Source organism: Corvus hawaiiensis, chromosome 4 (assembly GCF_020740725.1).
Source record: "Corvus hawaiiensis isolate bCorHaw1 chromosome 4, bCorHaw1.pri.cur, whole genome shotgun sequence".
Taxonomy (NCBI): Eukaryota; Metazoa; Chordata; class Aves; order Passeriformes; family Corvidae; genus Corvus; species Corvus hawaiiensis.
In genome coordinates, this window is record NC_063216.1 from 58,197,143 (window position 1) to 58,212,913 (window position 15,771).

General features: G+C 39.1%; 1 protein-coding gene across 1 annotated transcript in view; it reads left to right on the forward strand.

The window, feature by feature from the left end:
• SPAM1 (sperm adhesion molecule 1) overlaps positions 1–15,771 on the forward strand; it is a 36,340-nt gene that overhangs the window by 1,011 nt on the left and 19,558 nt on the right. The gene's annotated exons all lie outside the window — the stretch shown is intronic.

A 15,771-nucleotide genomic window follows, 5' to 3' on the forward strand; every position in this document is an offset into this window, starting at 1 on the left:
GGTTGTTGGGGGGGATAAGAGTAGCAATGTGGGACATGTATATTTGTTCAGCTGGCAGCATGGGTCCGAGACATCCACACAGAGACAGGGCTGGAGATGGGCATCTTTGCAACATCTCTGGGGCAGGGACCAAGAGCCCCAGGGTGAATCAAGCTGGGGCTCCTGGGACATGGGTGGTGGGTGAGGACAGAAAAGCCATCAGTGCCCTCAGGGCCACAGCAGAAAAGTGTTTGATCCTCTTTTGTCAGTCACCATTGAAGCTGTTACCTCCAGGCATGAGAGGAACTAAATCCATGAGAAACTTTGGAGGCTGTGAGATAGGTACCTCTCCTAACACCTTGGTGCAGCAGGAAGAAGGCTCAAGTTCCCTAAACCATCAGCAGGGTACCCTTTCTGGGTGTTTATTCTGAGAAAGGCAGGGCAAAAGAGTTTTCTGAAGCCTACAAGTAAAACATTTAAAACAAGATCCCTCACTGTCAGGTGAGAACTCTGCAGGGTGTGGGCAAAGTGCTGAATCAAGACCTGTCAGAACTTCCCTGCCTTTTGTCCTTAACATATTTCATCTGTGATTGTTTTTCACCTTCAAAAAGTTTCTTAATTTATCATCTTCATGGGATCTGATGTGGAAATACCAGCACTAATTACTCCTAATATAATTTTTTTTCCTGACTGGAATTTACATACTTTTTAAAGACTTGTCTGTCTCATTTAACCTTAGAATTGAATAGAGACAGGTCAGTAATGCAGAGAACTAGAAATACAATGAAATTTAAGACAGACATGAGGGAACCTCCTTTACTAACAAGCTAAGAGTAACAAAAAGAATAGCTCTAGTACACAGATTCTCTTTGAATTTTTTGATTCTTTGATTCTCTTTGAAAACCTCTCCAAATTACCTAACATCTTAAGTGCACAGTCCCCTCATTTTTAGCACAAAGCTTCTAATATCCTAATGAGCCAGAAGAAAAAAAAAAATCAAGAGCTTTACACATAGAAATAGCAAGTAACTTAAAATACACATTGCTTCCTTTGGAAAAATAAATAGCTGAACTCTGTGAGTAGTATCTACTAAAAGCTGTTCTTCAAGGATACTGAGCATCATTTCATTAATATATTGCACAATCTGTCAAATTTATTTACATGTGCACAGACAGAGCTGTTATAAACTTCACAGCATTGGTTGCTGCTCTTAATAGTGTTAGTGTTGACAACAAGACCGTGTGTTTGAGTTTCAGAGTGTACATTAATTCCCATCAGCCTGGCACTGTAAATAGTAAAATATCTCTTAAGAGGCATAAAACATGGCTACAATATCAAAAACAACTCTGAGAATTGACACACACTCAAGATGTCTTCCTACTAGGTTAATGACAATAGTGACGGTAGTGAGATTTCCAAAATCACCTTCTTCTTTTAGAGAGACCCACTTAGTGAAGAAAAGTGATGCTGGCAGGTGGACAAACTCCTTCAGTACAAAATGGTAGAGCTTGTTAATCTTTGCCAGCTCATTGTGTTTGCTCGTGGTAATGGCAATAAAGGAAGACCTGCCACTTGGAATTATTTCTATAAAGGTACTATAATTAGCTTTCAGGCAGATGAGCAATATACTAAATAGAATAATTTTTGGACTGTTGTTCCACCACCCACTTTTTATGTAAGAGAACACCTTACAGCCTGGACAGGGCCTGCTGTATCCCTGTTTATCTCCACATTGAGGGGCCATACATTATGATAAATTTGTTTTTACCATTAGTTCACCTGCTCAGCAGCATAAAACAGCCCATAAGACAAATCAACAAAGGAAGATTTTAGAAGTGAGAATGCAAAGGGTTTCTTTTTATTGAAGTTTCATGTGTCAAAATATACCTCTTCCTTTTCCATCTCCTAAACAGCAGCAAAAAGCCAAAAGTGCAACAGGCAGGACAGAAATTAAGACAATGCCATAGCAACTTTGTTGCTTTTTCCCTGGATTAATGTCCTGCAGGGAAGGGCTCCAGCCATGGTGGGACCCCAGCTCAGGGCGCCCACCAGCTGCACAGGAGCAACCCAGAGGAGGAGATGATCCTGCTCCTCCTGAAGGGGAGGTGTTGGTGCCCTGGGCCAGGTTTGACCTTCAGAGCCAGGGCAACGCCAGGGCTTTTGAAAGAAACCTGCAGGCAAAAGGCAAGGCTTGGGGGGGAAAAAAAATTGGAACAACTTTCAGAGATCTTTATTTTCAACTGCATTTTCCAGCTTATGTCCTCTTATTTCCAAGGCATACAGATAATACAATCCAGATGCTTTTCTGGCTATCACTTCTTTTTTTTTCCGACAGGAAATGAAAAAATCCTTTTATAGTTGTTTCATTTCAACAAATGATTTTGCCTTCAGCTTTTTAACTTCTAACTAAATACAAAATGAAAATGAAAAGTAATTTCAACAAACAAACAAACTTTTCTTCCCAGAACATTTTGATATTGTTGCAACTTTCTCTCCTGTTTTCACTGAGGTTTTATGTCAGAGAAAAAAGAAATAATTTCATTTATATCAGAAATATGTTTAATTGAAAATAGTGTCCTCTTTCAATGCAAAACAGCTTTTCTAGCAGCTTTACCTCCTGTGCTTTAAATACTAAAGTCAAAATACACTTTAAAACTTTTGCTTCTGCACCCCTGCAGAAGGTGTTTTAACATTTTAAAGCCTGAGATATTTAGAATGTAAATAAACAAGTGATAGGGGTATATTTTTTCTAACATTACACTGCAGGCTCTATGTTCTGTGCTCAAGAATGTATTTTACCAACCAGTTCCAACTGATTTAAATAGAATTCAGGCTTTGAAAAGCTTTAAATACTTAAGCAGCTCTGTGGGCCTAAAACTCACTCCCTCTGGTCTAATGTATAGTGATAATGGTAATTCAGGGATTACAGCACTGAAAATAGGAACAAGAAATACCACTCAAATTCAAGTAAAAACAGAGGCTAGAGAAGAGGGTTCAGTAACAGCCACCTGCACCTTTCAGCAATCTTTGCCCAAAGCCTAAAGGAAACTAAGTTTGAACTCCTAGGGAAAAAAGTGGAGGGCATTCTTTAAGCCTGTCACAGTCTATGTTTCTCACAATAATTTTTTTAGTTGGAAATAGAAATGGCACAAAAATGCCACATATATCATATTCTGATGGTCTTACAAAAATCAGGAACAGAGAAATTACTGGAAATTGCATTTGAAAACCTCACCTAGGAAATTTGCCTGGTTCAGGAAACATAGACGAGTTTCAGTTACAGCTGGACAGCTTTTTGCAAGCTGAACAAAGCTTCTGAATATTCAGGTCTCTGAATTTCCTCTTATTGATGAAAAATTTGGTTTTAATGTTTATACTTCTGCATATAAAATCAGATTTTTATACTTTAACCAGCAGTTTAGGCAAAACGGAAAGCTGAGCATGTAAAAAGGTCATAAAACCAGACACTGAATTTACTGGCTTTGGGCAGAATTAAAGGTTCTTCCCTTTGGGGCTTGAATATTGTCAGTTTTCCACACTGCAAAGAGCAAATACCTCAAAAAACTTCTCTAAGGGTCACAAGCCAGCTGTTCCTTTCTACCCCATATAAACTGCAAAACGCAACGGTACATTGCTTTCCCCCAATATTATTGCATTTTCATTGCTTTAGCAAAACTATTCTTCCCTCTCAATTTTCTGCTTTCTTTCTGCACAAATTCTCTATATCCCCTCTCAAAGCCAAGTTCAGTGATAGACATTCACCCATCGGCAAACAAAGCTGCTCTGCAATTGTGCTTGGCTGAAATATATCCCTGTGAGGTGAGCGAGATAATAAGGTTTTCATTCCTGTAGTGAACCCTTTGTGTGAGGCTGCTGCACTCTGTCCTGCAGAATTAACCTAGTCAAGAATACCAACAACAGCCACAATACCTAATGGGCTTGTAAGATGATTTGCATAATGAAAAATCTGTATTAATGTTAACTAATTAACTTGGAAAAATGACTTTTGAAAGAAAATATATTCTTCCCTTTGAAAAATAGTAAAATATGTGCAAAGTTCACATGATCACTTTATTGCCAAAAAGACTCAGTATCAGGCTAAGGTTGGGGGGAAAATTACTGTGTTAGAAAATATGGTGATCTAAAAGAAAAATGTAGGTCAAATTGGAAAATTTTACAGGGGATCCAATAGGATTGTGAATTCTTTGACCAGAAATGTTTAAACTGTTATTTTCCATACAGACACATCAGAGACTTCGTTATCATCTGCAGGGAATACAGTTTACCCAGGCTCAGAGGCTGATACAGCCAGATTTCCAAAGATGGGGATAGCAGAGAGTGTGCACTGGGGACAAGACAATGGGGTTAATCCCTTGCACCAGGACACATGTCAGCCACTCAGTACTGGTATTTGGGGGATTTTATACACCAATGCCCCTTCACTCCCCTCCATAAATGTAAATCACACACTGGATTATTAATCCATACCAGTGGATTAATAGCTGCTATTATTCTTGCAACTGTCCGCAAGAACCAGAAAGGAGGAGTTCAAGCAGGTTTGGAGCGACTCCCTTCAAAACATCTTACTCTCAGGAAAACAGAGATTTTTGTCTTCAGCCAGTTTGTATGTGAACATGAGAAGAGGTGTGGGTTGACACCCTCCACCTGCCAGTTCCTCTGGAGGGATGTGAAGGAGTGAAATACAGGCTGGGTCACACTGTATACCCTGGCTACCTGACCTGAGCATCTGGGCCTTTAAAACATGGCCCCCAAAAGAGAGAGTGAGGGGCTCTTGGCCTTCTGCTTACATTAGTTGTCTCTGAAAGTGGTGTTTATGGGTCCTGGTTAGCCTACTCATTGTGGTAAAGAAACTTCAGAAAGCATCCTGTCTGCCCACCCACGGCTACCTGGCCAGCACGGGCTGTGAAAGAGTGTTTGTGGCTTTAGACATTTTGCTGCCTGCCACATCTCATCTTTTACTGACCTAAATTCACTTTTTTTGCAATCGCTTCAGGTCATTCACAGCAGGCTGACTCCACCTTGAAGATGGAAATGTTTTAAATGCCAAACAACCTTGTGATTATTTACATGCAAATTTACATGGTATCAGTCATTTACATTATACGATAACGATATGCCCTTAACGATAAGGGCAGAATTAGGCAAAAGATCAAAAGCCAACATTTTCTGCCTGAAACTAATGTGCCATTGAAAAATATTCAAATAAACTGAGTTCAGGTAGAAAAATTGATATTTTTCACATGTCCTTTCCTCAGATATTGGACATGTAGCCTTCAAAACTACAATGAAGTTATTACACGCTGCCTTCCTGTGGCTTCTGGAAATATTTTCAGTCCAAGTGTCAACATAAAAATCCGCTACAGCAAAGCAGTAGTTCCTGTGTTCCATTTACAAAATAATCCTCTCCCTCAGCTCATGGAAACATTCCACTAATTTCTTCACATTCTAAATCTTTAGATAACTCTAGAGGCTGGTACTGCTCATAGCACAATCAACAAAAACAAAAGTGCTTTGATTTTGATAGCACAGGTCAGATCCTAAGGCAAGGCATTTTATAGGAAATTTTAAAAACTGGTAATGAATGCAATAAATAAATGTATTCTCTTTCCCTCCCCCATATATTTATTCTCTTTTCTTTATTCTTTTGTATTATCAACATACAGTATTTTAGAATTTTACCTTTTTTATCCTCCTGTCCTATTTCTGAATTGCTCCTTAGCACTCCTATGCAAGGCCAAGTTCTCTTTCTTTCTCCCAGTTATCAGAAAAATTGTGTTATAAGAGGGTCCTGATTACTTGCAACCTGTTTTTCCATTCTGCAGTATTTTAGATTTACCTTGCACGAACAAATTCAGAGTTATTCACAAGTAAAAGCAAGAAAAGATCTCTGTCTGCTTGATTTTCCCTCAGAGACAAGAAGAGCCAGCGAAAAAGTAAATTGTATTCACTGAGAAGCAGAGTACATTTTCTGAGTTAGTGGCAGTTCTCAGGGAATTAGTTGTAGTAAATTGCTCAAGTTTCACATGCCAGTGGGCATGGAGTAAACTCAGTGGTAACAATCAGAGAAGGGAGGATTTTTCTCTCTCAACAAAAGGTAGGTAGTTGGAGAAAAATAATACAAAGCATTTGTTCAGTGAAAGACTTGTATATAGGAAAAGCAATTTTTGGTGTAGCAGTGGGACATCATGAGGCAGTATCCCTGCACTTGCAATATTGCACACTGATCTGAATAGAACCCTACCTCAAAAATATGTTAAACATTATGAGCAATTTAGGGAAAAAGAACATGAATAGGAATTAAAGAAACCACTATATACATTTTATACATATATATATATATACATATATATGTATATATATGCACACATATAAAAAAAATTATTATACAATGATTCCTGGTAAAAGGACAAAATCATAGCCTATAATAAAAAATTTCTGTAGATACCAGAAAAGGAAGGATCTATCTTGTATGATGTCAAAGGTTATGAATGGTCTGGTGAACATGAGAGTAAATAAAACTTGTAAGATTATTTTATTCTGTGGAAAGCATTTGAAAAGAATATATGAATTTGGGGATATACATATATTTTCAAAGAAGGGGCCAAGTGACCTATTAAAATTTATCTCACTTGGAAGATTCTGACAAATAGATCCAGGCAATGGAATGTCATTAACTTCAAGATCATTGATACTTTTCAACAACAGAAGTTAATCTGGCACCTTGTTCCTGTATTTAAAAAAATAAATTATTAATATGTACATTATCATTGCCTGAATTATTTTGGATGATAACAATTACTTTTATAGTGGGCATCTTTTGGAGCTAACTTGGTACAGGCAATGCTTTGACTTAACTGTCTAACACAGCATGCTCTTTGGAAGAGTTATCAATATACATATTTTCATTTTACATTTTGTCCTTTTTTTTCCTTTTAAGAGGGTGATTATTGGAATTTACCTTTATATAAGTTTATTGAAAATTAGGCTAAACATCAAGTATTCAGTTATGCAGGATCTTGGAGAAAAAATAGATTAGCCATGAAATCAGACAGTTGCTGCCACAGTGGGTCTCCAGCACATCTTCAGACTGTGCACTGACTCTCAAATTGAGCAATTTTGTGTGATGATATTCACACTGTCCTTTATCTCATCCTGAGTAGTGCAATACAGTGCAGAAAGCGCTTCCATCTCCTAGGGAGAGAAATTACTTTTCATTTTCTGTGTGAATAACTGACTATTTAGGTCTTGAATTCATCTACATACCTTACCTTTCCTGTGCTAATTAGAGGCGTGCTCTCGTTAGGTACCATCTGCAGGCAACTTAGAGAGACAGGCACTTCTGCAGGGTGATTTCTCCCCTCTCACACACTGTTGAGGATTTGAGAAGGACTTGAGAGATTCCTGCAGAGAGAGTCTATGACAACTGCACTCCTAAAACAAGCATCTCAGCTAAATGCCTGAAATTACTTGGAAAGGGCTCTGTGGCATCCAGTTCATACAACTCCAACCATTTATGTCTGTGGACCCAGTTATGTGTCCATGATTTGCTGGTCATTATTAGAGGGAGAAGGTATCTCCTGGCAAGGCTAAATCTACTAGATAGATGTTTTACATAGATGGGATGGGTCATGCTTTAGGGGTTCTGTCTTTTTCTGTCAATGATAGAGTGTCTGGAATAACTACCTCAGACCAGGGACATAACTTTTAGATGGATGAGAGAAGTCCCATCCTAAACGATAAAGGAAAGTATCAATTTGGGAGCTTAATAATCATCTTTTAGCTTGCCCAGAAGGATAAAATGGGCAGCAGGATGAAAACTTCACAGTAATGTTATGTGAGTGTCATTTGAAGTTATTAGGCTCCAATTTGCCTGAAGAGTGGGAAAATAGCTCAGTCTTCATTGCCGTTAACTCAATTACTTCCAGCTGTACCACAGATTGTATGCCAGAGCACTGAACACTCACTATACAAATTTTATGTGATGAAACAGGTAGATTAGATACTGACTGGATAGAATGCAACTGAAATCTCAACTTAATTGTGATGCCATGATAAAGGAAAAAAATATATTTAACTGTAGATGCTTTGAATCCATTAAGAGAAGAGATGGGGAAAGGACCAGTATTGTTTAAGTATGGGATAAAGACTACAGGTTAAGGACGATTTTAATGTCCTCAAATCCTGATCGTCTGAAAGGGACTGGAGATTGTCTGATTATCCCTTCCTTTCTTAGTCCTTGTCTAAGTGGACATGGAGACTGTAAATGTTTCTTCATCCCTTTTAATATTTTTTCCATTTCATAACAATAAAAATTTTTATCATATTTTCCTAAAAATCTCTTTTAAAGAGGTGTCCTTCCTTCCTCCCTTCCATACCATGCTGTTTCTCCTAGACTTCTATTGATTTCCATGCTGTGCTGCTTAGCTGGTTACTTCAACCTCAGTATAAATTTTTGCATATGTCTCTACTCAGTCGAATTCAACTTTTTTCTGGTCATTCCTTACCTGTGAGAATTAATTTTTTTTGCATCCTAGGCCAGAGCTCTGGCAGATCTGTAGGCCATAAAAGATGGTCTATTAAATATGGTTGCAAAATGGTTGTGTATCCTGTGGTAATTGGAAGTGATTTACTTATTTGAAAATTAATAGTTACTTCCATAAGCTTTTCTTAAAAAATTAGTATGCAAAAATCCCACTTTATGGAATAGAAAACTCTAACTATTGTCTAATCCATTATTAAATTCTTCTTTTATCTGGGAACATGTGGATTTAGACGTAATATAACAGCAGAGACTGCTGGTGCTTCTTAGCATTTTTTCTTTGTTGATAATATTCATAAGGAGATTCCTAAATTTGCATGATTTCACCAGTAGCAAGATCTTTACCTTTTCCTCAGTAAAGTGATAATTTCCTTTATGTTCAGAGAAACACCTGTCTTAGATGATTTACTCCATGTTTGCTCAACACAGAAGCAAGAAATGGCAAAAACCTACCACCTAAAACAATCCTACATAAAGCTTTTGAATTTTTTATTCTCTATCTCACACTCGTGTTCTGTTTGTTTCATAATGATCTGATTACTGGTGTTTTTGTTACCAAGTTCAAATATCTGTATGGTTTGAAAAGTGAAATAGGAAATAAGTAATTTACTCTGCTTTATAGAGGCATTCCAGAAAATGGTATATCATCTTTATACAGACAGTTTCCCAGTAAAGTCAAGCTTAGAAGAAACTGTAATGGTTCTCAAATGACTAGTTGAGGAGTATAAAAACTACCCGCCAGAAATTCTGTTTCTATATTGCAAAGAATTAAGCTATTGGAAATCAAATGTAGTCTAGACATGAAATTCTCATGGAAATTGCCATTTCCTAAAGCTATTCCTTTAGGGTCTAAAAATATTGGATACTGCTGTCTTGAAGTGTAGTGCAATTTTTATAGCATACGACAGCATTTTAAGACTATGCAAGATAAATAACCCATGAATGCTGTCACTGCTGCCTAGAATCACCAATTCACTTACCATGGGTCTTCCTGAATGGATTTTGGCACTAGCCTTTATGACCGACTCCAAGTAGTTCTTTTCATGTCTTTAACATGTAGATTGCTAGCCTGGGAAAACATTTACCTTTTCTACACTGCTTTGCAATCCAAATGAACTGCTACTTCTGTAGCTTTCAGAAGTCATTTAAATTAGTTCCCCAAGCAGGTGAAGCAGTTCTAAGGCAGTTTATAATGCAGATTTTCTTTAAGGCTGCATTCCAGCTGTGTTAAATGTGGAAGCTTACTGGTATGGGAGCTAGCAGGTAAGCAACCTCCTACCCCAGTCCCTCTAAAAAGTCTTGATTTTTTTTATTTTTAATTCAAATTCAGGTAGTCATTTTTACACAGAACTTTTATGGCCTACTTTAATTGGCACTTTTCTCAGCAGGCTTAGTAAATTGGACTCTTAGTTTTTAAAGGTAACAAACAATAGGGTCTGTTGCTTCAAGCATTCCTTTAAACTAAGATTTTTATTTATTTAAATAATGCATAAAGTGCATAAAGGCTTTGTCAGACTGGACTTACAATGACTTGTTCTTAATATGGAAATCAAAAGCAAATGTGGGTCTGATGTCTCACTCCAGTAGAAACGAGTAAGAAGCATCTTCTAGTAGTTTATGCATGATGGACAAACTATTTCTAGATAGACTAATTAGAAATGGGTACTGATCTATTTCTGATTTCTTCAGAAGTGATATGTAAGCCAGTAAGAGGCAAAGAAAATAAACAAAAAAGGCTTCTGGAATCCTTGAATTGATTGCAATACAGGGCAAATATTGGTCATAACCTTTTAGCATCTACATCTCAAAACTTCCTTCCAGTGTACTAATAGTTATAGCAAAGCCATAATGAATTTTAACTCTCCATGGCTTTACAAACTGGGTGGGGGGGAAAAAGCAGACTTACCAGACAAGTTTTGAATGCTCATGAGAAAGAACAGATTTAACTCCAAGGTCTCAGAAAAAAATCCTTGAAATCAAAGTCTGAATCAGGTTGGTACATGCAAAGGTAAGGAGAACAAAAAGCCTATCAATCGATTACACTGTGGAGGACTATTGGATGGGAGGTTTGATTAAACTATTTTTTAAGAGGAAATGCTGATTTGTTTAAAAAAAAAATAAAAATACCTATCAGAAACTGGCAGGGAATATAGCAGTCTTAAAGAAATTTATCTAGTCCACATTGACTGGTCAAATACTGTTTCTCAGAGTGGGAAATGGTGGTAGTAGCAGTAGAAGAGGCACTGATCTCCCTATTCCTCCTTGCTGTGCTCCAGTAAAAGACAGCTGAAAGTGATTTTGGCTGCCCACACCTGTGCTACCTGTCTCTGCTGCACATGTAGAGATTTTCCAGCTGAGAGATGGGAGGGGACTGTAACTCCTTCAGTCATCCCAGACAGACAGGGCAGAGCTTATTTCCAGGTACTCTCCTTCCTCCTTCCTTGTTCTCCTCTGCCTCCTTTTGCACAACATGTTGCAAAGGAATAACCAGGAAAGAAAGCCTCCACCCCCATGAGACTTGTGTGTATCTTTGCTTGGGGCAGTGATAGGTTTCTGGGTTCGGGGTGAAGGCCAAGACTCTTAATGAAAGTTAGCTTTTGCTGGTCTGTATCATCTGTCATATTCTCTACCCTGTATTATTCTCTGTAACAATGGCTAACAAAAACATTAGTATATTAGGAAAAAAGTGGGTGGAGAACATTTACATGGATTTTGCATGTCTACCACATGAATAAAACCCAGGTGGATTATATTTCCTTAACAGAAATGTTCTGGCCTGTAAGACACATTCTGGTACAAAAAAGTAGAGTCTGTCATCTGAGAACAAGAAGTCAGACTTGCTTAGATGCAGTGGTCCTGCTACCCTAAATGACAAGAATTAAGGGGTCCAGTGCCTCTTGTACTCTCCAGTATTTACAATGGGAAAGTTGGTTAAGTTCCTGTTCTCTGCTGTTGTGGTGAGGATGTGTGCTTCTCTCTCTTCTTCCCAAATGTGCTTTGAACCTGTCCATATGGAAAAGATCCTTTCCCAGATGACCACATAAGTGCAGATGAATAGGCCAGTGGGCTTACTCTTGCTAAAGGCATGATTCCAAATATCTGCTCTATTAAGGACTGTGGGTTCATTGGTATAAATCTGCAGACACGCACCAGTTAATTACCCACATTGTATGGGTTTTCACTGGTGCTGCTTCGGGATGAGATAAGCTTCAGAAGCATCCTGTGCTGTTGCTGTTGGTTCAAACTGGAGTTTATGTTCCCAAACCTTTTTTCCCTCGGGCTAGGAGAGGAAGGGTGTCTCTTTCTTTGCTCATTTGTTAAAGCTACTGTTTTCAATATGTACATCTGATAAACAGGAATATATCTCTCTTGACATAAACCCATTTCGCCCAGACTGATTTAGCTTTCACATTGGAACATATAACTTTAAAGTGCATTGGCATAGAATGACATTAAAGACAATGAAACATGAATGGCAATCGGGTAAATAGGAAAAATCTTATTTACGAATTTTTTCAATGCCTATTGTCATAGTAGCTTGGTAAGGGATTAGATTTAAATATAAATTAGATCTGTCATTCTCAAAATGAAAACAAGTTAGTTATTCAAAATTGTAGGGGGAAAAAAAAAAAGGCAAAAGAGCCTTCTGTGTTGCCTTTAAAAGCTTAGATCTGAGCCCTGGAAAGCACTGACTGGAAGCCACATTGTAGGAGGCCTCCCAGGGGAGAGTTATGCTGCTCCTCAAAGTATTTTCTTAGCCTGCACAAAGAAGCACAAGTCAGAGGTAGCCTTGCATATGCAAATGTGCCAGAAGAGGAAAAAATTGTAACTGCAGGAATGTGATGCTGTGTCCAAACTAAAAGGTCTGCAGAGACAGCAACAGCAGAGCTGCTCTGCAAACAAGGTGAGGGACTGAAACCTGCCAGTTTGTATAGTGGCAGCTTTGGGGCTTAGAAGGTGCAGTGCGGAACTATTCCACACTGAGACCATCTCAGGTCCTAAAAATAGGCCAGGCAATCTAAAAATGTCCTATGCTGAAAAAATACCCTGCAATTTTTCGTGCTTTACCATTTAAAAATCCAGGTTGGTGTCTCTGTATTTCATTGTACCCCGCAGATAAACTGCTTTACTTGGAAATAAAGGTGAGCACTCATTTGGCCTCCATAGCATGATACAGACTTGCCCACAGAGCATCAAATGCCCCAGTGGACAGTGGGAGCTGTCAGTGGCTTGAACTGCTGTAATACAGAAGAGGACTCTGGTGCATCCAGGACATACTTCCACCTGGAAAGTTTATGCACACATAGGAAGGAAAATACTCTCTCAGGTTAAACAACAGTATGCTCCCAAGCTCCCTGGTTTTCTTGTATGCTTAATGTACATCCTGAGGGCAGTGCAATGATCTCCACGTCTCTTCCCAGTGCCCTGGTTTCCACAGTACAGAAACCTGGTGACAATGGCCAGAATGACAACATGCATTCAGGTCAGTTCCCTGGCACAGATGCTCAGACAAGAAGACTGGAGGATGTCTACAGCATGTACTTGTTGGTCAGATCTCTTGCAGACCCCAGTCCTAGAAAAAGATTTACAACCTCACTAGCATCTAAAGTGACTCTTTCAAGCAAAAGACAACACAAGTGATAGTTGCTTATAATGTCCCACCTCTATAGGTAGCTGAACCCCAGATGGGGGGACTGGATGGAGTTTAGTCATAGTTCTCCAAACAGCAGTTTGAATTCTTTAGGCTGGAGCTGGCAAAGAACTGTGGAAAATATTTAGAAAATCTTGACTAAAGAGAAATAATTGGTAAATCAAGACAAAGGCAATTGACAAAGTCATTCCTAAATGAGGAAAGCCAATCTTGGATGTGCACAGGGCATACCAAATGCATTTGGTGCTAACCAGAACTACCAGTGCAACCTGAGCTCCCATAGCTTACCTGCAAGAGACACAACACTGCCTGGGTCTGACTGCATGTGAGGGCAATGCTCACCAATGGCAAGAATGCTGGGAGCAAGTTAGGGGACTCAGCCCCATCTTGTGAAGGGCTGAAGGAAAAGAGTGTCCAGAGTGATGTAAATTGGAGGATGGGTTCTGTCCCATGGCCATGGCAGGTGAGCATGATACAGAGCAGGTCCTTCTGCCTAGGGTTTGTGGAGGTTAGGTTGGGCACTGGAGAAATGAGGGTTGGAGCTGGGGATGTGCTGGAATAGAGAAAGAAGACCTGAGTGAAGGGTGGCCCTCAGCGAGGGATATGGCGTATGCAGGGTAGGATCTGACATGTGTGACTGGGGCTCAGGGAACAGCTGCTGAGAAACAGGTTACAGGTGCCTTAACGACTTGCTCCACTGAGAGATGAAGTGGCTGGTGCCAAGGAGGTGGGATTTATCTCAGTGGAATCAGACTGGCAGGAGAGCAGGAGATGTGTGGACAGAAGGAAAGGGAGATCCCACATCCTCAGATCAGTCCCCTACCTCCCATCACCCCCACCCATGTACTCTCAGACTTGAAATCAATTTTGCTGAAATCACAGTGTTGATTTTTGCCACTCATTAATAATGGGATTAGTTCCTCCACGCTTCATTCTTGGATCAGCTGAGTTCAATCTTTGCTTACACTGCTTGGAAGCTTTCCACCAGCTCTGCCTTTGCACATTATGCATCCTACTTTTTTATTTATGGTGTATCATGGTATTTGCATATCTTTACCAGCTTCTCTTCCTATCTGGGAACATATCTCCTCTCTCACTAGCTGCCAGCTGTGGCTCTTCTATTATTTCATCTTCTCCTGCTGCTTCACAGCCAGCAGGAACTCCTAATTTGTGTTATATCAAAGTGAAATCAGGAGGACCCAACAGCCATACCCTTAAGACTTGAAGTAGCACAGAAATGTTTAGCACCAGTTTATTGGGTTTCATCCAGCTCATTCAGCAGCAAGTGGAAATGGTTAATTCCTGCTGACAGGCTGGCAGCTGTGGGGTGTGATACTGGTGGCTCTTCTCCAGTTGCTAATGGACAGACGTCCACCTCATAAAACCCCAAACAAAAACTAATTCTGTTGCTGGCAGCCTCAGCAGGGACACATCCAGGGGGCAGAGAGGCTGTTCCTACACTGAGCAGTATCCCCAAAGAAAAGCCCAAGAGTACTGGAGTGAATAATTTGCAGGCCACCCCTCTGTGAGGCTTGTTGTGAGGATGGGAGCCTTCTCTACCAGCAACTCTAAGTCCTGTTTTGAAAGAAATAGTTTGATGATAGAAGCCAGGGGGATGTTGCTGGACATAGGAGACAAACTGGTAGGTTAATGAGGTGTGAAGAATGGTTTGACCATTGTTCTCTGCACCTCTTTTCTTTTTGTTTCCCATACTTCTGCAGACCCATTTTTGTAGCTCCTCAGGCTCCTTGGCTTTATTCTGCTCTGTACCATCACTTCCACCAAGTACAGTAATGCTTCATTCAAATGTTGAGAATTATTTCTCTTTATTATTTAATACTGCACCCAGCAAGGGATGGCTTGTTCTGTGAGGAAACTCCTATTTGACTAGGGAAGTGAATGCTAGACCAGAAGATGAGCGGTAAAGATGCTGGATAGGATTCTGGCTGTAAGAATGCTGTGGAGTGGATCCTGCATCATAAAGATGCAACATTACCGGAGAGAAAACCACTGCTACTTGTGAAGTGGTAAAGCCTTGTAGTCCGTGGCTTGGGCTGAAACAGCAATGGCTACCATGAGTCTCTCTGCAGTAATTTGACCTATATAGTTTAATTACTGTTTATCTTATTTTCCTTGTTATTCTGACACATAAAGCTGGCTGCCTATTTTCCATGAAGAAATGGCAGGTGGAAGAATTAAACACAGACAAAACCAGATTTTAACACTGAATTTGAAAATTCCAAAACTTTATTTTCTTTTTTTTCTTAACTTTTACCAACCAATATTGATTTAAAGTTTTTTATGCAAAATAAGAGTAACGGATATAGTAGCATGTTGCTGAGGAAAGATAATGTGAAAATGTATAATTTGAAAAGTTCTACCTTCTTTCTTCATCATAGCAAACTGCTTTAGAATATCTTTTCTCATAATTTTAGAATAGTTTTATAACTAATTTTTTAAAATTTTTTTTTCCAAAATAATTATTTAAAATTTTGTTCTACAGTTGACCTCAAAAAAAAAAGATAGCTGAATATTTGGATTATGTTCTAATTTGGAGGATTTGTCATTATATACATTTAAG